The sequence below is a fragment of the Taudactylus pleione genome, unplaced genomic scaffold, assembly GCF_031769625.1.
Source record: "Taudactylus pleione unplaced genomic scaffold, aTauple2 ptg000437l, whole genome shotgun sequence".
NCBI lineage: Eukaryota > Metazoa > Chordata > Amphibia > Anura > Myobatrachidae > Taudactylus > Taudactylus pleione.
The window spans coordinates 1,388,201-1,412,756 of NW_028284839.1; positions in this window are offsets into that span (position 1 = coordinate 1,388,201).

A 24,556-nucleotide genomic window follows, 5' to 3' on the forward strand; every position below is an offset into this window, starting at 1 on the left:
TAAATGTTATAATTATTGGACATTTAAAAATGTCTGTTCCTTTTCCAATTCTTTTATTAAATGTAAACAAACCCTCCTGTATGTTGTCCCTATTGTCCTGAATGTGTAAAGTGTACTTGTATTGTGTAGGCGAAAGTGAAAACTAAACTTAGATTATTTTAATCTCTTTAAATTTTAGAAACACAGCGGAGACAGAGAAGGGCCCGCAGATTTGGACGCAATGCAGGTCCCAACCTGCAGCCCTCCCCCTCACCTTCCCCATCCACTCAACCCAGCCCTCCCTCCCCACCACAATACTGCCCCAGTAACCCTCCCTCCCTCTTCCAAAAGTCCCCTAGTATTCCTCCATCCCCTGCTCACTCATCCCAAATTACGACCCCCGTGCCCGAGTCCTCAGCCCAAATATCCCATCCCTTTGATGTTTTCCACTCCATTTCCCCTCCCACCAATCCACCAACTCCAAATTACTCCCCATCTCCATCTTCAGCACCATCTCCATCAGGTGCATCGTTGTCACGCTCTGATGGTATGTGTTTTTTAATATTTTTTATTTTTTACATTTATTTTTGTGGAGTGCTGTTGTTATCCATGTTTTTTTTTTAATATTTTGGCTGTGTGTTTGTTTTCATTTTTACAGTATGGGTGTCGTAATCATTGCGAAGTAATTCTGTGCTTATGTTTTGTGCCTGGGCCCTTTTTTTGGGGGGGTGCCCAAAAATGTATGCCTTTTGGGGTTTACAAAATGCTTTTTATTTGGTGTAAAAATTGATTACATTTGGATTTGTATTTTAGATTTTTTTTTAAAAATGTCACAAAACTTGGTAAGGTGATAGGAACCAGACTAACCTTGTTAATGTTGTGTATACTGTGTTTAAAATGTACTAAGATGTAACTTCATTAGGAAAAGTGATGTTAGCCATAGCAAACAAACACATTGTAGTTTTGGATTATCAAGAACATTATTGAAGTGAATACGTGCAGTGTGTTTTAAGGATATAGTCATCATGACTTAAGAATACACCTCCCAGTTGTTTATAAATCATCCTAGGGTTTTTTTTGGTTATGCCACATAGTTAGGGTTTGAAAGTGTTTTTACACCATAAAAGTTTCTACATAATAATAATGTTGTGTGGAGGAAACTTTAGACCACACACTAACATCATTGTGTCTACCCACTGTTTGGGACATTGAATGATGTTTAATTTTAAAATGTGGGTCATATGTTTTTAACCTACAAATAAATTTTTTCTGTCCACAGATCTAACCAACATACTTGTGGGCATTTGTGAGGAGCTCACTAGAACAAGTGGCCATCTGTTGGAGGCCTACTGCTGCCTACAGCGGATTGTGGGGAGTCTGGAGCGTTTTTAGTTACATTTTTCTCTTTGTACATTTATAATTTTTGTTATTTCCATTAAAGTTTTTGTTTAAAAGACATTTGTCCTCTTTTTTCTTTAAAATTAAATGGTGTAATTCTGCATTTCAAATACTTTGTGAACAAAGCTGGGTGCCTTTCCATAGTGTAACTAATACAAAAATGTTTATGTAAACCTTAAGAACATTTGCATTAATGTTTTTTTTTTGTTTGGGGTTGCCCTACATTATCCACCTCAAAATGGCTTTCAAAATACATTTACACCAAACCTTTTTTTTTGGTTAAAACATTTATTAAATAACAAACATGTTGCCAACATGCTTTTAATTGTAAAAACTATTTCATCAAAGAATCACACAAAAAAAAAATGGCCTCAGGGTTTTCCAAAATAAAATATCAGATTTAGTCAGACATAAACAACAAAAGCAAAAATCAAACATAATATTACTTTTTTAACAGACAATTTTTAACCAAATAAAGATAATTAACTAAACGTGTGGTGGTATATCCGGAAAAATTATGTTATTTGTCCAAATACAGTACAGGGTATTGCCAATGGGTTCCATTAGTTTTTCAGTTTTGGAAAGTGTTGTGATTTTAGAGCAAAAAAAAAAAATTAGGTTCTTCTTAAAATACATTTGCTCTAACTGTAAAATTAAATTTTTTTAAAAAAATTATTACCTACAAAAATCTGGAAACAACAGAATCGAGTCTGCCCCCCCCCCCGACAGCATCACAACACCTTCCTCTGGGGGGCCATCCTCTGGAAAGGCATCCTCTGGCTGCATGGGTACTCGAATCCTTATTGCAATGTTTTGTAAAATCCCACACAGGACCACAATGCGAGAAACCATATCCGGCGAGTACATGAGTGCACCACAAGAGTGATGGAGACACCGGAACCGGCCCTTTAAAAGGCCGATACAGCGCTCCACCACCTGCCTGGTGGCAGTAAATGCGGCATTATATTAAGTTTGTGGCCCTGGTGTGGGATTCAAATAAGGAGTCAGCAGCCAGGGCGTGCAAGGATATCCACTGTCACCTGATGGAAATGGGACACCAAAAGATCCATAAATTGTCAATGAAAACATATTTACACTATTACTATAGCTACATACTGGATTTCTACTTACCAAGAAGCCATGCGTCACCAGCTTGCAGTGTGCATCATGGCTGCAGCCTGGAAATTTGGCATTCAGGGAGAGGATCTGGAGGGAGGCATCACATAGCACCATTACATTTAGGGAATGGAAATGTTTACGGTTCCTATAGATTTGTTCCCTGTATGCAGGGGGCTGAAGTGCTATGTGAGTGCCATCCACTACCCCTATGATGTGTGGAAAGCCTGCAATCTCAGAAATTTAACACCACCAACAACTGTGTAAGTGGTGGGATTGCTGTAGGAATGTTAATCTGACTTTCTGGATCATTCTTTATTATTGAAAGAGTGTCTAGGATAATATTTGGAGGCAGGCGATAAGTGGTTACAACCACATCATCAGGCATTCCAAAAAGGGTGACACGTGTTCTATATATCTTGGCCCTTGCACGCCTCCTATACCTACACCCAGGAGGAGGCTGAGGAAAGTTGGTGGGGGGCAACATGGCCACTATTAGCTGGCCCACATCACTCTGTAAAGTTACAATAAACAAAAAAAAAATTTTGTTGAGAAAGATTTTTCAATATTTTTCAAAAATACTTAGTACTAATGGTGCATATTCTTACAGGGTCGGGCTATGCCATCTTCGGTAACCCCTACAGGTGTTGTTTGTGTACGGGTTGTTATTTTATGGAAGAAAAAGAAAATTACATTTTATTAAAAAACACCACTATTACTACTACTATTGTGAAAACAATCCTTAACTTTGAAATTGGGCAATATTAAAAATTGAAAGCATAATTAGTGTTTTAGCAATAAAAACCACAAATGCATTATTAAATGTAAACAAAACAGCATAAAACACTTCATTATTAAAGACAAAAAACTTTTAGGTTTGTAAAAATAGACACTTACCTGAATCAAGTACAAACTGGACTGTTAAACACCTAAAACAAAACAATAGAATATGACAATAATTGTTTGCAGAATGTCCTTTTTTTGTTTTAAAATACCAAAAAAAAAAGTTTGCAGTAGGCTGGCACACTTGCTTGAGTCTGCAAAGCACATTGTTATTTGGATCCACAAAAAACACGGGCACCCAAACACACAAAGTAACCAGGTTTTGGAAATGTATGGCCAAACAAAAATTCAAAAATAACCCACCACCCAAAAAAAATAAAATAAAAAAACACCAAAAAAAACCAACACCCAAAAACATAAAGAAAAAAACACCAAAAAAAACCCAACACCCAAAAACAGAAATAAAAAAACACCAAAAAAACCCAACACCCAAAAACAGAAATAAAAAAACACCAAAAAAAAACCAACACCCAAAAACAAAAATAAAAAAACACCAAAAAAAACCCACACAAACAACACACACAAGCACCACTCCAAAAACACACACAAGCACCACTCAAACAACACACACAAGCACCACTCAAACAACACACACAAGCACCACTCCAAAAACACACACAAGCACCACTCAAACAACACTACACAAGCACCACTCCAAAAACACACACAAGCACCACTCAAACAACTCCAAACACTATAAACACTTGCAATCCCTTCCTGCACCACAAATCACTAAAACTACAACCCACAAGTAAGGGAACATTTGGCTTTGCCTTAAATAAGGCCCCAAAAAACACAATGACTGAATAATGCAGGCAAGGTGTGCATTGTACGTATGCAAATAGGGATGCATGGGTAACCAATACAGGGATGCGCTCACATCTAGCCCAACCCACGCAGTGATTACGGAATGCAGGCAAGGTGTGCATTGTACATAGGCAAATAGGGATGCACGGGTAACCAATCCAGGGATGCGCTCACATCTAGCCCAACTCACGCAGTGATTACAGAATGCAGGCATGGTGTGCATTGTACATAGGCAAATAGGGATGCACGGGTAACCAATCCAGGGATGCGCTCACATCTAGCCCAACCCATGCAGTGATTACGGAATGCAGGCAAGGTGTACATTGTACGTAGGCAAATAGGGATGCACGGGTAACCAATCCAGGGATGCGCTCACATCTAGCCCAACCCATGCAGTGATTACAGAATGCAGGCAAGGTGTGCATTGTACGTAGTCAAATAGGGATTCACGGGTAACCAATCCAGGGATGCGCTCACATCTAGCCCAACCCATGCAGTGATTACGGAATGCAGGCAAGGTGTGCATTGTACATAGGCAAATAGGGATGCACGGGTAACCAATCCAGGGATGCACTCACATCTAGCCCAACCCACGCAGTGATTATGGAATGCAGGCAAGGTGTGCATTGTACGTAGGCAAATAGGGATGCACGGGTAAACCAATCCAGGGATGCGCTCACATCTAGCCCAACCCACGCAGTGATTACGGAATGCAGGCAAGGTGTGCATTGTACGTAGGCAAATAGGGATGCACGGGTAACCAATCCAGGGATGCGCTCACATCTAGCCCAACCCATTTAGTGATTACAGAATGCAGGCAAGGTGTGCATTGTACATAGGCAAATAGGGATGCATGGGTAACCAATCCAGGGATGCACTCACATCTAGCCCAACCCACGCAGTGATTACGGAATGCAGGCAAGGTGTGCATTGTACGTAGGCAAATAGGGATGCACTGATAACCAATCCAGGGATGCGCTCACATCTAGCCCAACCCTCGCAGTGATTACGGAATGCAGGCAAGGTGTGCATTGTAAGTAGGCAAATAGGGATGCATGGGTAACCAATCAAGGGATGCGCTCACATCTATAAAATAGTCTTCACAAGCACTATTCTTCATGCTCTCTCACAAGTTTGGAAAATGGCAAGCGAGGAGCATGGTGGGCAGAGGCCAAATGAGGCAGGTATGTGTTAAACACATTTTGATAAAAACACAAGAACAGTTCATATTTTCCAAAAATGCGTTTTTTATTTAATCTAAATGTAAAAATATTGTAGGTGCTGGGAATCCAATACCACCACTAGAGGAGGAGGATTTGGGGCCAAGCAGGCCAAGGCCAAGAAATCCTCCATTTTCAAGGATAGAGCTTGAGACATTGGTGACCATGACAATGGATGACCTTGTCCATGCCCCAAGAAATATGAGTCCTGGAGCCAAAGACAGGATTTGGGAGGAGATATCCAGGACTGTTAATGCTGTGGGGACAACCCACAGAACCATGAAAGTCGTGAAAAAACAGTAAGAAGATGATATTGTGAGTGTACTGAAGTCAAAAGCGAGATCTTAATTAAATAAACTAACCCTTAAAAAATGCAAAATCACATTGTCAGATGGACTGATTTCAAGTACCAGTTGAAGAGGAAGCTACGGAGTAGGGTGGACCATGTTGCGGCCACAGGTGGTGGTCCCATCCCTGAGGAGCTGACCTTGATGAGGTTGGAGACGTTGACTCAGGGATGTGTGACGGAAGAGGAGATAGTCGGCGTGTCCACTATGAACACTGACATGGCCGACTTCAACGCTCCACATGTGCAAGAATGTGAATATTTTTTGGAAGCAAAAAAGTATAAAGCTCAAACGTGTATGCCTTTTTTTATTTTAAAAAAATACAAATTTTTTTCATTTTATTTCCATACTCAGAGGAGGTAGTGCCTGCTCCTGAGGTGAGGTCTGGGTCCAGCACAGATGGAGACTCTGCAGGGGAGGATCCAAGTACTCCATCTGGGGACCCTGTGGAGTCTACTCCAGGGCAACCATCGGACCGGGCAGTGCCTCTCCTCACCAGGTTGGTCTCCCAAACTCAGGAGAACAGATATGTTCTTCTGAGGATGGAGACCACTCTGTTGAGGGTGGCGGTGGCCCTGGAGACCATTGCTGGGGCCATAGATCGTTGGGCCAATACCCAGGAGCAGGCAAACCCACCTGCCATGATGGAGCGAGACTCCCTTCCTCCCAGGACCACCACCTCTGGCAGCCCAACAGCCACCCCCGCAAGTATGGAGAGCCCAATGCCTAGGCCTGAGGAAATCCCATCTACCTCTGGCCAGGCCAGTCGGCGTGTTACACGCCAGTTGGCTGTCCGTAGCTTACCTCTTCCTCTGAGAAGGCCCAAATGATGCAAGTAGCACTGGATATCTCCTCCCTCACCTCTTGTCCAGTCCCCATATTTCTTGTCACCAATGTCTCAAGCTCTTTTTTTTTTAATAATTTATTTTTAGAATTGTGTTTTTTATTCTATATTTTTATTTATATGCAATTGTTGCCCTAACAATTGTAAGTAAAATTGTGATTAAAGGCTAATTTCCTAAAAATATTTTTTTTTTATTAAAAAATTTCTAAATTTAACTATATCAATGTATACATGGTTTAAAAAGTATGGTATCTGAAAAGGCAGCTACGCAAAACACAATGCTAGATGTTTTAAAAAATGTCAGAACAAAATAAGTTTAAAAAGCACAAATAAACATTTGTGTTACGAATTTCCTAATGCACCCGCAAGTGAAATCATTTACAAGGTAATTAGCAGTTAATAGTTACAATGCACCAATCTTAGCTGCTTGGTTTGTGTGGTTCCAATTAGAAACATCACAAGTAATATCGGATTAACGATTGTACTGTTGTGGCTTACGGACGCTTCTTGCCTACCTTAGCCTGGACGATCATCCTGTTCGTAGAGTGACGTTGTCATGCATCCACAATTCATGGTCGTATGAAGCAGATAATTTATGCACTCTCCTAAAACGCCTGGAAACGCTGACGAACGCCTCCATTTCCAGACCACCACCCCCGTATACACCCACAAACGGACTTTCCTGTCTATCAACTTTCGCAATCCACTTCCGTTTCGGAAGCCCTACGGCCGACAGTATTTTGCATTGGTACAGCTCGTATGCACATGCGCACAGCTAGCCATGCGCAGGCGCAAAAAGAAAAACATTGGATGCGTACGACCGTGCGGCCGCTACGACCGACTCTGAATGAGGTCCTATATGTGCACCCGGGAGTAATTGTTATTTATCTATGATACCTTTTCATGTATAGTAAACATTGCATTATCACTTTTGAATTTGGTCTGATATTATGCTCTAGTTGGTATAGCGCCATTGCAGTATTTCTTTGTTTTAGCCATTTTTGTATTGGAGACAGGCAATCTCCAATTCTGCATTTTAGCAGCCACACCTTCTGAGCTACTCAATACAGGTTTACCAGGGTGCCCAGGCCTTTTGTGTGTTAATTGACTTACAAGCTGCATGGCTGCCTGATCTGCATCGATGTTACCAATGTTTGCGCTGTTGTACATTGCCAGACGGATGGGAGAAGGCAGTAGTGGGCGTCCATATGCTCAGGTAAGCTTTTGGAAACAGCATATTTTTTTGCAGCTGCATTCCATGCGAAATCACAGCTGCAGTTGCCCAGAGACAGAAGAGGGGGCCTTCAAAGAGACTGCAAATGGGAATCCTCCTCTTTTAATCAGGGGGGTCCACAGAGAGACTGCACACAAGACCCCTCCTCTTTTATGCCGACCCCTGGATAAATCTGCTTATGGGTCTAGGTACTGAATATATATACTTAAAGAAAATGAAAAGAACGGATGATGGTACTTTGTTCAGCAATCTGTAATGCCTTAAGCTCAGGAACTAGTGAGCAGCCAGTCGTTCACCCCGTTGTAGAGAAAAAACACCCCTTACCCGGTTTGCACTATACAATGATTGATCACATACCATCTTTATTGAGGGAGGGAGCATTTAAGATAATTCATCTGATTATAAAATGAGTTAGGCTTCATTTTAGTTAGCTTTCTTTAACGTAAAATGTAAGTGCTTTTCTTATGTCTAGCCTTTAGCTTTTAAGAAAGTCCACCTGTCTTTAAAAGGGTTGGGGACGGGATGCCAATGCTCGGGATCCCGGCGGTCAAAATCCTGATACCAGCATCCTGACAGGGTTAGGATACCGACATCTGTCGGTTGGTATCCAAACCCTCCCCCTCTCCTACCCTCCCCTAGTGCAAAATCCTAACCCCTAACCCTAATGTTAACGGTCGGAATGGAGTCGCCGGGATTCTGACAGGTGTCAGAAAGCTGGTGCTGGTATTCTAAGCATTGGCATCTCCTTTGCCGGGATATTGACCGTATACCCTTTATAATGAGCTATTTATTATATTCTTATTATATTATTTATTATAAAAGATCTTTATTGAATACCTGAAATCTATTAGCTTTATCTTTATGCCATTTACTTTATGTGCTAATATTGTTGTGCAATGTTTACTAACTTTTACTGGTTGCCTTGGTATGGTGACACAATGGGATGCACCATCCACAGGTGCTGCCGGGCAGGTGAGTGGTCTCAGTCCCGGGCTTTTACTTGGTGGAGCATTGTACAAGGTATGTCTGTTTTTGCTTATGTATATGCTGAGGACAGTCATAAAGAACTGAAATGTTGACAACTTATCCAGTTGTAATGAATATTTGTTCTACTATTGTAAAAATTACGCTCATCTGTAGATATATATAATAGATGTTTAGATGTTTAGATCTCAAAATCCACCTCCAGCTCTTGTGTCCTTGTATTAATGCTGAGTCTATTGCCTGATTGATTTGTGAGGACTAATTACCCAGGCCTGGGCTTCTTGAAGCAGCCTGGTGGGAGCATGTGTCCTTCCCCACCCCCTCTTACCTGTCAGCGGCAGCAGTCTTTCTCCACAGCACAGCACACTGTAGTCACACAGTAGTCTCCTCTGCCTGCACCTGATGTGCCAGGGGATGATTAAAGTGATCTCACTGAGGGCACCCCTCCCCAGATCTGCTTCTGGCGCCACCTTGTGTGACGAGCACAATTACATTTTTTATTCTTTTTTATGTCGAGAACATGGCCATGTCTGCACAATTTGGTCACGTCCCCTATAGTACCTGGACCTGACTCCACTCTCTACAACCCTGGGACAGTCAAAAGTACATGCTCATTGTTACTGTAATCTTTAAACATACAGTTGTTTTGCAGAGATAAAAGTTTCTGGTTCCACTGCTGACTATGTGATGTTAGCAGTGTGTTCTTCAGGATAATGGTCAGATGTCTAATGACCGTTACAGTAGTGGGGTCAAGAAATATAAAGTAAATAGACATTCTGAGCAATGCTTGCAAATTTGGTGGAAGTTTTAATCTTTAAATAGAGAGATAATGACCATTTTATTAATTCTGCCCTGGCCTGAGCCAAAGTGAGAGAATGAAGTACAGGCAGAATCTTTAAGGAAAAATTTCATCAGATGAGGTGTGCAGAATGATTTGCCTAAATGCAAAATACAGTGACCATTCACATAAAAGTTTATAAGATGTTCTTTACGTTTTGCAACCTTCAGGCATAACTTAATGACAGTTTCCATATAGTCACCTCACTATGGTTATACTAACCTCAGATGGAGTTTGGACCCTAGTCAAATGCACATCAAAGATTAAACCTTATCTAAATCTCTAGATTCAAAATAAGAATTTAGGTCGATATTCAAGCAGGGACATGCAGATCATACTGTTAAAGTACTCTCTCCAGGAGATCTGGATGGGGCTGGAGGTGCGGGGGTCTTGGCACATAGAATAATGTCACTGTGGCTCGACAATGGAATACCACAACATGCGGCCTCAGACCCAGGGGGATTGGGACATCATGATGCAATTCACCATGAATAAAGCCCCCAACTGCACCTGTGAGGAGTCCAGGAAAGCTGCCCAAAACCTGTGAGTCTCCTGGACATTCCAAGTGAACAGGTAAGTATTATGCAAACAGCACTTTTGAGACCAAATATTGTAAGTCTAAAGCCAGCCAAACACGGTGCGATTTGCACCTTGTGATGCGACGGGGGATCCAACGGCCAACATATCAGGCGATCCCAATACATGGTGCAATTGGGTGGCCGACTGCCCGATATGCCAGCAGCCCCCACCCGCATAGCGCTGCATGGGATCGCACATCGCAAACCCAGATCAACTGAACCTGCAGTAAGATATGCAGGTGCGATATAGACCCCAGGGGTGCACGCTCTGTCTGATATCATGCCCACACATGGTATGATAGAGCAGCCAAACCATACCAATCCATCGGATCGGCTGCTTTATCGCACCATGTATGGGCACCTTTATTTTTGTTTTGCAATAGGTATCCAAACCTCTTTTGATTTCCCATGTTATCTCACATCTATATCAGCTTTGAATACAACAGACAGTTAAGGATGGATGAATGGTTAATTCTATAATAACAAACTGTAAAGTCTACGGAGAAGGAACTCATTTTTATGGGTGTTAGCCTTTAAAACCAGAAAACATAAGGAAAATATACCATTGGGCTGATTCTCAGTTGAGAGCAAAGCAAAAAAAGAGAAAACCATGTTGCACTGTATGGGGGGGCAGATGTAATATGTGCAGAGAGAATTAGATATGAGAGGGTTGTGTTCAAACTCAAATAAATATTGCAGTGTAAAGATAAAGCTGTCCAGCATTTGTGTGCTACATGCAAAAGCAGCCAATATTTACCCTGCATACCAAAATAAATAAATGTATTTGCACCCCTTGCATTGGAAGATGGTTTGTCCCAGGTGCAAAGTTACTGTACTGTACTAGAATCAGCCCCTGTACATTTATGTTTATTTTAATTCAATGTCTGAAAGTGATTGTATTCAATACTAAAAATCAATAATTTCGCCCCAACATGAATCACAGAGGGGAAACACTATCAAAGTGATTTTTATTTTTACATTTCAAATAATCTAAATTTCTCAACTGAAACCCTTGACCGTTAAGTTGTAAGATCGATGTATGTAAACACACAGTACACAGGAAGCATTAGTAGAATCAAACAGGGATGATACGTTTTAAATCAATATACATCCCTACTGAGTTAAATATTATTATACACCGACTAAAGGAAAATATGATGCCTATTTTCAATAGAGGCAGTTACAGTGCTGCCTGAAGAGTATGCACTTGGTGAAGCCGGAATAATCGGTCATCCTACAAAACACCTGCTGCTATTACACTCAATATATCAATTGAAGAAAGAAAAACTTTAGAACAATCATATGTGCTAAAAAGCAAGTCTTCTGTCCTAAATTGTAATTCCAGCTGTGCAAATTCATAATTGCGGAAACATTAAATGATGAACAGAAAGATAAGCTTGATGTACTAAATTCTACTGTACATGCCACTCTTTGTGAAATTGCGCACTGTAGCTGGGCTCCGAAGTAGCTGATGACAATCTCGTAAAAGTACAGCATCTTTCCATTCATAATAATGCTATTGGTATTGAAGTGTTTTTCATCTTATTTTGCTTGCATTGTCTGATGTGTTTGTTTATAATGCTTGGAAGGAAGCTTTGGCCATGAAATGTATCGCTAAGTGGAAAAAAAAACTTAAAATAATATATAGAGAGCTTTTCACTAACAGGATGTAAAGCACTTTACATTTGCAGGAATTAAAGAAACTATCAGAATAATGCCTTAGGTATGAATGAAACTATTGAGTTTAACAACATTTGAGTTGCCGGCCGCCGCATATGAGTAGAAGAGGCCAGGAAATCTCCATCCTGGCCTCTCCACTCCCCCCAACAGTGGCCTCACACCTCCTTTTTGGGAAATGGAGGCCATGGTTGCCCCCTACCCACCCAGACATGGCAGCAGAATGTCAATTACTGATGGTCTGCTGCCAGACTGCGATCGGGATCGCAGACCTGTACTGCACATGCGCAGAATGGGTCAGGGGCATGCACAGATTCCTGATAATCAAGAATCGGCATGATCCCTATCACTGCGTTTGCAGCTGAATTACCCGCTGAAATCACTCTGCGGACCAGCATTGAAGACCATGTCTAGCAGGGCTGACTCCTTGAATTTATTCACCACTTTTTGATAATAAATAAAATAGAAACCAAACACACGTTATTGTGGTATTTACTCAATTTCTATTTGATTCACTATGAATACCCACATACACTATCCACCACTAACTAGCGGACCTCCCAATTTCTATTTTGATCTACACAAATAGGGATGGGGTTCCCTATGTAGGTCCAGCATCTGGAAAAACCTAACCCACAATATCTAGAGAGCGCTTGCCACAAGTGTACAACTAATGTAATAACACACACACACTCTCTTGACACGTTGAAGAGCTCTTAGGAGGTGAGAAGGGCTGACATGCATTCACTGTGCAATACCTAGGCATTTTACAGAGTGCACTAGCTGCTCTTCCTACTGTATATGACCTCCAGAGTTCCAGAGTGACTGATAGCTTGGCAGGCTTAATTTGCAAGATGTAGCTTGATGGATTCATAAATAGGACCAATTTTGTCATAATATCCAAAATATCTGTGGTGACCTGTATCTGGAGCTGACCTGACTGTCTTTAACCACTGGCCTGGCATGTGAGATGCGACATCAACAAGCAGTACTTTAACTGACCAGGTCGCATCTCATGCGTTAGCGCTATCGCACTGTGTCCCTGTTGTGTAACGGAGGAAATAAGTTTTGGACATGTGCAGAACAGATTTCCTCCCACTGGGAGTGATGCTGTGGTCTGTGACCACCGACATCACTTTCATAATTGCACCCCATAATGCCATGTGAACGGCACTCCGGAGCACGTGCACCTAAAGTAAAAGTGCAAAGAAGGGAAAATAATTCCATCCAAACACAAATATGCTGGTCTCTGCATGTGATCAGCTGCAGGCCTTATGGAAAGGGGGGGTAACGGGGGGGGGGGGCAGATTTTGGCACTAGGGGTATTGTGGGATAGGTTGCCCCATAAAAAGTATTAAAACTACAATAAACTTTATTAAATAAAAAATAGCCAATTTCTGAGCAGTTTTGGTGAAAACAAATTTGGCAGTTAAGTGGTTAATGGAGAGTGATTTGGTGTAACACTTATGTTTTTAGAAGAGCTTCAATGAATTTTCAGGCTGGACAAATATTTTAACTTAATAATTCATTTCTGAAAAAAAATGTTTTGTGGTTTATTGGTACTTTAAATTCAGTAAATTGAGCATTTGCCTGGAAATGTTCTATAAACATTAAACCAATCATTTTATAATTTATGTTTTGACAAACAGGCACATTTACTGAGCAATATCATTCAAACTAATATGGGGAAAATATATGTCTTGATTTGCTAGTTCATCAGCTAAAATATCATAAACCTTGTTATACTACTGTAGGTTTTACATGTGCAAGACATTTATATCATTTGTACTGTATGTGATAAAACATCCACTAATTTACTTTTTATGTCTACAGTCTAGAGTTAAATATACAGTACTAGAGAACCATGTTGCCAACTGCCCTTCTTGTGCATTTTTGCAACTTTTTATATTTATTTAAAAAAAGGAATTGTGTAAAGGATATATTTAGATAAAAATTACCAAAACTCTTGCAGTTTGATATGAGGGATTTTTTGACCAAATTGTTCTGTTTTGGTCACTCATTACTGATTCATACAAATAAACAAACATATAAACATAGAACGAAAAAATATATTTCGAGGGTATAAACAGTTGCGTTTGACTTTTGTTTAAAATAATTTGTCAAAAATAACAGAATTATTAAAAAAATTATATTATTCAGAATGGCCTGCTAAAATGCGCAGTAGCATGGCATTTTGCTGAACATTTTGGTCATCTCTATAATTGCATTGGCTGAGAGTATCTATAACAGTTCACCAATTTTTATTTTGGCTGGTCGTGTTTATATTACCACAGCAGTTTATTTGTTATGTATACTATTTTTGTAAAACATTAATTATCCACACTGTGTATCTCATTGTTATCTAATATTCCAAATTTTTCATATTTATCTACATATTGTTTTTTAGCTGCCTTGAACTATTCTGCAAATACTAAAGTCTGGTATACACTGCACGATAGTGTACTCAACCGATGGGATGACACAATATAACGATACATCGCGCTGTCCATACGCAGTGCACAATGCGGCATATGACTACATGATGTATCATTCCATGTTGCATTTAGCATAGCAGATGGGACAATGCAATGAATGACCTGCGGGCACGATATATCATACAATGGATCACATAGTAGGTACCTTTAGCCCGCAAGCCAGTTGCAATTTACTGTACAGCAAATGTATGTGAAGTGACCTGCAGATACTTGAGGTCATTAAATAGCCAACTTAAAGTTCAGAAGAAAATGCACCATACAGAATTGCTAATTTGCATTTTCTTTAGTAGGGTTACAACCATATACAGTGTATGGCAGTGATGTGTGGTCAGGTGAGGCAGTGCCTCCAGGGTTTTGACTATTATCAATTATCAGACCTCCAAAATAAATTAAAACAATGTATGTCAGGGGTACTGGATCACACAGGACAACAACTGATCACTCATAATCAATTCCATCTAATCAAGTGGGGGCATGGAATTGTGTGAGCTATGTCACCCTGTGTTTAATCTCAGCATAAATAACATATAAATTCTTTCAAAACAATCATATATAATCTTATATTAGCTACAGTGATTGTAATTTCATCAACTGTATTATGTACAGGAGGCATGGGTTTACATAGGGATCATGGTGGCCCTAGTGTCAATATTATTGGGCGTATGCTCCTACCACCTCAACAAATTTGGATGAGACCACACCCACTACAGTTTCCTGCTTTTATGACTTTTTGTGGGCTAAGAACCTCCTCTTCCGGGCTCCCGGATTGTACATACAAATGCTCCTCCTGGAATTGGGGCACTAGAAAGCTCTGATGCAGGGGTAAAGCTGTGCTGCCTCCAGCTAGTGAAGCCTCTAGGCACATGATAGACGTACCAAGTGGGAAATCAAGCACTGACAGACGGAAATATTTTTTAAGTACTTGCATACTAGTAGTGCATAAACCCAGTGCCAGATCATTCACTAGGGCAGTATTTCCCAAACCTTTTCAATTCACGGTGCCCAAGAACTTTAGCATTTTTTTTCACGGCACCCCTAGGGCAAACATTTCTTGTTGCGACAATCAGTAAAAATTATTAAATCAAGTAATTTGTGCTGCTTTCATCTTAGGTTTCGTTATGAAGTTGCAGAAATGGCTTAAGCAAATATTTAATCAGGAATTGTACAAAAAATATCTGAATAGGAGCTTATTCATTTTGTGTGTCTTTATACATCTCCTCTAGAGTCCATAAGTGTGGAAACACCTTATAAAAAGGAAATTAGTGAGGAAATATTAATCTAGTGTCTACACATATGATATGGAAGTGGGGGAAAACTTTTTAAGGTATATCACCAGTATGGCAGCCATCTTTAAGTCGGCCATCTTGGATGCAACTCTAATTTTTTAATTGGGAAGGTAAAAAATAAAAACCATACTGCTTAAGGTTAAAGGGAGTCTGGGAACATTGACCTTGGACGGTCCCTTCTCATTCAGATAGTTTACTATCACTCAGCATTCCAAGAAGTTGTGTTTTTCTTGTGTGTCACAAAAATGCTTACTTCAATAGTAAAGCACCGCATAATTGGGCAGCACAGACAGTGTAATGGTTAGCATTACTGCCTCACTGCACTGAGGTTGTGGGTTCGATTCCCTCTATGGCCCTAACTGTGTGGAGTTTGTATATTCTCCCTGTGCTTGTGTGGGTTTCTTCTGGGTACTCCAGTTTATTACCACACTTCAAAATTATATACTGGTAAGTTAATTGGCCCCCAACAAAAAATTAACTCTAGTGTGTACATGTGGTAGAAAATATAGATTGTAACTGGGGCAGAAAACTGATGTAAATGGCCAGATATTCTCTGTAAAGTGCATTGGAATATGTGTGCACTATATAAATAACTGATAATAAATAATTAATAAATAAATAATAACTTAAAATGTTTAGTTACAGTATATTATACAAAATGCCCACCGAATCTTTCCATATGCTAACCGAGGCTAACACGGTAGATTGTATGTCACGTGCATGTGTGTTTGAGTGTCACAACAGATTTAGTGATCGTCATGAGGATGTCGAAGATGATGAACATCCCGGAAGGCCTTGCACATAAAAAACAAATGAAAATGTGGGTTTAGTAAAATGATCGAAATGACCGTCTACTCTGCATCCAAATGATATCAGAAATGGTAACCATTGACAAAAAAACTGTTAGAGTATTTGCATTAAGATCTTAACATGACAAAAATATGTACTAATATGGTCCCAAGGCTCCTCACTGCCAAGCAGACATAAAATCGAAAGCGAATTTGTACAGACAATTTGGAATAAATTCAAGCGGATTCACATTTTTTCGGATAAAGTTAATACCAATGATGAGACATGGATCTTCCAGCATGATCCTGAGACAAAACGCCAGTCCATGCACTGGAAAACACCATCATCACCAAGATTGAAGAAAGCACTTCAAAGCAAATCCAAATTCAAAGCCATGGTAACTGGTTTTTTTTATATCAAGGATGTTGTATTGGAAGACTGGGCACCAGAAGGCACAACAGTGAATCAACATTACTACAAAAATGTTCTAGCAACTTTGTGAGAAAAAATCAGAAGAAAGAGGTCAGAGTTGTGGAAAAATGGTTTCATCCTCCATCAGGACAATGCAGCGGCCCACACAACTCTTTCTGTGAGCAGTGTAGGCTGAGAAACAGATTGCAGTGCTAGAACACCCTCCATACTCGCCAGACCTGGCATCGTGTGACTTCTTTCTTTTCCCTAAAGTCAAACCTGTACTCAATGGAACCTGTTTTGCATCAGTTACTGAGGTAAAAAAACAACAAAAATGGAGCTATTAAGGCAGCTAACAGAGAATGAACTACAGCACCGTTTTTACCAATGTAAAATTAGTATGTAGCAGTGTATGGATGTAGAAGGGGAGTACATAAAAGGCAAATGGAGTTAAAATGTACTTAATATAATTAAACAAATTATAGCATCAGTCTCGTTATTTAATAACCATACTTCATACATAAGTCATGATCAAATCTTATTTTTTTTTCATCTGAGGAACATAACTAGATTTCAGCTCTTACCTGTAATTTCCTCAGAAGATCTGTCTACACTCATATAAGCATTTATATCATCACACTTGGAAAACTGCAATGTCTTCTTCCTCGAACTCTCAGCAAGAGAATTGCACTCTTTACAGTAGCTGCAAAATGAAGCACCATAGCTTTGAACTAACTGTCCCTGCCACATGATACTCATACTTACTCTCTTTACTGGCTGCCTTAAGATGGTAATTCTATTTCCAGACTAGTGTACTGACTTGCAAAGCCATACATAACCAGTGTCCATGGTATCTGAAGCATCTTCTGATTCCTTACCGCCATGATTGCTTACTTAAATCTGCAGGTGAAGAACTGTTAGCAGGGCCTAACATTTCCCTTAACCCGGCATCAGTCAGGTTGGGTCATTATGACCTGGGCAGTTTTCACTTGTGAGTATTTTTTTGTAATGTAATGTGATGTTGCCAAACTTCTCAGTAGCTGGAGGTAAGAACTCTCACTTCTTGTTTTTCACCACAGCTTAGTCGATGTGCGACTGCGCAGGGAGATAGACATGTGCAAATGTCAAAAATGTAAATATGACCCAACCTTACAGTCGATGTTACAATTTTGTGACAAATTATTGTAGTGTTTATTGTTAATGTTTTTTGTTATTTATAGGTTTTTCTTCAAAATGGATCGCGAGGAACATGAACAGCAACGTATTTTATATTTTTTAGAGGAATTTGATTCAGAACAAAGTGACCATTCGACAGAAAGTGAGGTAAATGAAGATCATGTTAGTATACGTTAGTATACGCAGCCAGCAGAGTGATACAGAGCAGGGGGCTTCTGACAGCGATGATGATAATATACCTCTGAGCGCACCACAGCAAAAAAACTGAAATAAATACATTCTATAATTTGACGAAAGGTGGGGTAGACGTTGGTGATAAACTTTGTTCCTCATACAACTTGAGTCGCAACTCAAAAAATGGCCCAAGACAATTTTTTATGCCATACTGAATATGTCTGGAATAAATGGGTATATAATACATGGGAATAATAATGGTAAACCCATAAAACAGCGCAGATCCTTGAAATACTTAGGGCTTGCTCTTATAAATGACCACTTGAGCACTCAGTAAGATGTCTTCCGGCTACCGAGAGAAATTCGATGGAGATATTTCCTTGGAGAGTCTTCTGAGAAGCCACCAGCAAAAGTTCGAGGTGTACGGAAAAGATGTCAAGTTTCTCCTGCTAAAAAAGATTGCAAGACCACCCACACATGCACAAACTATAACAAGTTTATTTGCCCCGAACATATTGTTCCGTACTGCAGTAAGTGTGATGTGCTGCAAAAACGTGATTAGTATAAAACTTTGCATTATTTACTAAACATCTCGTATTCACTTACACCAAAATGTAAAATTTATGTCAGAAAGTTAACTTTTATCTAGTTTAATAATAGTGAGACTAAGGATGTCTATTTTTGTTAATTCATTTAACAGGTTTTCATAATAGTAAAATGAAGTTCCTAAGATGACTTCTAAGGTCTTTTATTTCACATAAATAACTTTTTTATGAGACTTTTAACCAAAATATACTGATGGATTTACAAATCTTTGCAAAAAAATTAGAAATGTGAGGTTAAATATTTCAGGGTAATTTTGACCCACCTGACTGCCGGTGTAACAATTTTGTAACATACTGACGCTGGGTTAATTTATTTGAATGTCGAGCTTTTAGCATTGCAGCTGACTCACTGACACTCGCTTCCTCACATAGAGAAATTTAAAAAATGAGACCAGCGCTCCTATCAACAAGGATACTAATATGTACAAATGCACAATTTCATATTCACATATTATAATTTCAATGTCAATACAGTATTCTTTTCTGTGCTATTGTTCCTTTTCCTTCCCAAAAGAATATGTTGTTGATATGGGTTGGATCTCGACATTTCAATCACGTTCTCACTGTCATGTAACCTCAAAGATAAAAGATAAAACCACTTCTCATAGTGCAGACCAATTTACCAATTTTTCATATATAAAAAAGTAGACTAGACTGTGTACCCTTTTCTGTCCCCGATCAGGCCAGCGTATAAATGGGGTTAAATCAATGATCCTTAGTCCTTCATATGCACTCCAATACTGACTTTCTTATTTTCTTCTTCCTCAAAAATACAAGTTTTAGTCTCTCATAGTGTAAAAACAGTATTTATTCCAGCATTCAATACGTATAAAAACCATCAATAAGGGGATTAGTTTAGTACTGTATGTGGCCTTTTACAAAGGCACAGTAATCAGCAGAAAAGTTAAATGTTTTTCCTGGGTACCTCTCTCCTGGAATACAAGTGTCTCTGTAGCCGGTTATGGTCACCAAACAATCCCCATTCACATCAACGTGTTTCAGCCTTGTTCAGCCTTCCTCAGGATGTACTTAGATGGTGTATGTTCAGCCTTTTTATAGCATTAGTTAATCACATCACCCCCTTCCTGTTATTAGGAGGGCGGATTTGGCCTCTATAACAATGCATCAATCTTTTACTCTCTTTTCAATCCTTATTCAGACAATTCTATACATATTAACAATGGACAATATAAAAAACTGTTAAAAGTGATACCTTATACAAATGAATTCCATACTGTCATTAATAAAAACTTAAAAAACTGTCCTGACCGGAAGTTAATCGGCACTCGATGCCGCGATCACTTCCTGATATTGCATGCGATCCATCTCCTATGGAGAGCTATCTGCCATTTCCGGGGCTGACATCACTTCCGCTTATATTAGACGGAAGACAATATGATCTAGGGGACCTCGTCATGTGCTGTTTTATCAGAACCTTTCCCTATCATTGCTACATAATGCTGGGCAAAACTGGAAGTTAGTGGGTCTCCATAAAACTGTATACACTATTTTTGCTAAAAACTACTGACTATTTAAATTTTAGATAATAAATATAATTATTAAGAACAATAGTTATGTATTTTAGTAGAGCGAACAAATCAGCCTAATTAATCAAATATTTGTTGATATTATGATCATCCCCCATGGTTAAAGTGTAGCTGTTTATGGTAATATCCATTATTAGTCCCATAAAGTAGAGAATATTACATGTAAATAATTTATATAAAACATATAATTATATATTATAATATATAAACATTATACTAAAGACTTTGTTAAAAATGCTTTTTAAGAGTTCATAGTAAAAATTGTGTAGTCTTAGATTTCATTATTTGGAAGACAAGTCTATTTACCATTTCTAAGATACCCTCATAAGTTGGAAACACATATCATGATGTCGATGTTAAGAACATGCACATGTCTGTCATGTCCCACCCCAAACCACTCAATAGGATCACTGATCTGAATTTAGTGGTGGGATTTGCATTTTATTTAAAAAGGGGGAGTTTATAGAATGGAGGAAGAAGTTCAATACAGAGAACAAGTGGTTGAGTTAATCTCTACACACTTCCTCACACAGTTTGAGATGGCTTCACTCTAGAAACCTTCAAAAACAGACTCAAGACCTATCTGTTTTCTCTAGAGATGAGTGGGTTCAGTTTCCAGAGATCTGACACCACCCAAATTTAGCAGAACCGAGTCGGATCCAAGCAGGCTCGGAGCTTCCCACCTGACTCGGATATTGAAACCGAGGCAAAACGATAGAGTCTGAAATTTTGTGGTTCGTGAGCTTTCATCTCTATGATCAATGTAGTATATAAGGGACCATGCGATGGATGCCATTTCACTTCAGCTGTGGAGACTGAACAGGGAGGGTGGGTAGTGTAGGGCTGGGAGAGGTGCAGGTGCTGTCTGCTGTGTCCTGGGCTGGTGACTGCTGATCCATTCTGGGCTGGTGCCTGTGACAGCTGTCACTGTGCTGTCTGCTGTGTCCATCTGGGCTGTTTGCTGTGTCCTGGGCTAGTGTTTTTCATGTCTGCTGTGTCCATCTGGGCTGGTGCAGAACTGTAGATACATCTGGGCTGGTGCTGTGTCCATCTGGGCCCAAGTTCAGGACTCACAAAAAATAAAAAATAAAAAAAATATATAGTAAAAAAAAATCAAAGTGTCTTTTATATTTTTCTGTGTGTGTGCGTGCGTGTTAGGCTTAACCGCAGTACCGCACAAGATCCAGCCTGAAACGCAATTTGCAAGCTAGTGCTGCCCGACTCCATTCGTGATCAATCTGTGCACTGGGTCCAAGTTCTGGAGCATAAAAAGAATTAAAATCAATTGCCTTTTTTACTAACAATTGTCTGTGCGTCTGTGCATGTTAGGCTTAGCCGCACAAGATCTAGCAAGTCGGCAATGCAAGCTAGTGCTGCCCGACTCCAGTCGTGATCAATCTGTGCTTTGGGCCCAAGTTCTGGAGTATGAAAAAAATTAAAATCAATTGTCTTTTTTTTGTCTAATATTTTTGTGTGTCTGCAAGACTGCACATGTGTGAATTTTGTAACCACACCTTGGTTACACTATTGGTGCTTGTGACACTGCTTCAAGACCGCAGAAAATATGGAGGGCTGTCACATGATAGGAGAGCAAGGCCAAGAACCACATGTTGTAGCTGCCGCCAGCAGTGCAAGGCCGCCAACTTCATCATCCTCTATGAAGGCCCATGCCCCAGGGCTTAATTCACAACATTGATATGGTAAAGCTACTTGTACTGAAGTTAAGAAAAAAAATTGAAAGGAAATTTGCCTTTAGATAAACAAAAAATTGTCAATATGCCTTTAACTACACGAAGTGGCAAGGAAAGGATAAGGCATATGCCTTTCTTTAGGAAGACTGCTGATTCTGATAGCCCTTCAGAAAAAAACAACTGTGTGCCCTGAGAGATCGAAATCACAAATCCCCGAGGAGAGTGCCATGTGTGAGCCAGACCTAAATACTAGTGTTCTGGAGGATCCTCCAAGTTCCAACATTTGTGTGCCCTCTGTAAATGTGGGGAAGGGCAGTCAACATCTTGCAGATCTAGTCATCGAGGATGCTTCTGTGGAATTGCACATGGAGGAGGAGGATATTTTGGTAGTTGAAGGTGCTAAGGATGAAGAGGATGTTGATGATGAAGTTGGTGATGAAGATGTTGATGCCGAGGATGTCCTTTGTGTAAGTTAGGCAACAGCTGTTGCCCATGGATTGAAAATGACAAAGCCCATTGTTGTCATGCCGGGGCAAAAGACAAAAAAATCCACTTCTCACGTGTGGAATTATTTTAGCCCCAATCAGACAACAGTTGTCAAGCCATATGTACCTGTTGCCAAGCAATAGTGAGTAGAGGGAGGGACCTAAACCACCTATGAACCTCCTCCTTGTTACATCACTTGGAACACATTTATCAAATATCAAAGTGTATGTCGCCAAGTTCCAAATCTCAAAACGTAACAAGTCCAGTGTCACCTACCTGCTCTATCTCTGGGGGATCCAAGTGCCTTCAATCTACAACACCAACACCTTTATCATCAACATCCTCATTCATCACCGGGAGTAGTCCTGCTGCATCCAATGTTGTCATTCGAAGCATGATTGACTCTTCTCCTATCCATGATTCCTCAGAAAGAACCTAGATGACTATGCCTGTTGCTGCTGCTGTTGCTGTCAGTGGATCTTCATCCCAGAAGGGGACCAGGAGGAAAACTACTTGTAGTGTAGCCTCCAAAAAAACAATTAACTGTCAAACAATCGCTTGAAAGGGCAAACAAGTATGATACCAATCACACAGTTGCACAACGGATTACTGACAGCTATAACAGCTATGCTGGTATTAGATGTGCATCCAGTATCCGCCATTACTGCAGTGGGTTTTCAACAGTTAATTCAGGTCCTGTGTCCTCGCTACCAGATCCCTTCTAGATTCCACTTCGCTAGAAGAGCAAATCCAAATCTGTACAAGGACATTAAAAAAACCTTATTAATGTCCTCAGAAATGCTGTTGTACCCACTGTCCACTTGACTACTGATATTTGGACAATTGGGACAGTGCAAACTAAGGATTACATGACTGTGACAGCCCACTGGGTAGGTGTATTGCCTGCAACAGCAGCAGCAACATCTAAAAAAGACAGCTGATACAGAGGCAGGCTACTCTTTGTATAACTGGTTTCACTAAGAGGCATACCACTGAGAACCTCTTAGAAAAACTCAGGGAAATCATTGCTAAATGGCTAACCCGACTTGGACTCTCCTCGGGATTTATGATTTCGGACAATGCCACCAATATTGTGAGAGCATTAAATCTGGGCAAATTCCAACATGTCCCATGTATTGCTCACACAATTAATTTGGTGGTGCAATGTTTTTTAAAAACTGACATGGTCATGCAGGAGATTCCCTCGGTGGCCTGCAAAATATCAGGACATTTTAGATATTCAGCGACCGCTTGTCGAAGATTGCATGACCAGCAGTTAGTGTTAAATTTGTCCTTCCATCAGCTGAAGCAAGAGGTAGTAACTCGGTGGAATTCTATCCTCTATATGCTTCAGTGGATGGAGGAACAGCAAAAGGCCATCCAGGCCTATACAACGGACTATGAAATAGGCCATGGAGGGGGAATGCACCTTACTTGTTTATTAACACTGTAATTGCAACAGTGTATACTACCATTATTTGTTTAGACACGTGATGTGAGGAATAATTGATAATATGACTATTACCAGAGGATGATGTCTTTGACATCACTCGGATTGAGATAAATTCTGTACAATATAGGGGCCACACAGTATATCCAGGTGTGGCTAACTCACATATATATACACTTTTTAGCAACATTATCATCTTCTTATATCTATTTATGCCAACCGGCTATTGATACTAATATCAGGGCATTCAGTGTAACAGGAGCGCACACATTTTTATAACACATCTCATCTACATTACACACATTGTCCCCATTATTTAATATTTCGCTTTTTAGTCTTCAGATATTAATCATATTAATAAAAGTTATATTTTATGTATCATTTTTGTTTAGTGCACTATAATGGACATTTCTTCTTTTCTTTATTTACTTGTGATATGATTCTTGTCCGTAGTAGCACCCCCATCTTTCCAAATGAGAAGAAGTGATTATTGTGGGGTTTATTAAATTACCATACAAGGGCATATATGGTGTCTGCTGCAATCAGAAATTTAAAAATTGTGTCATTCCCTTCATCAGACT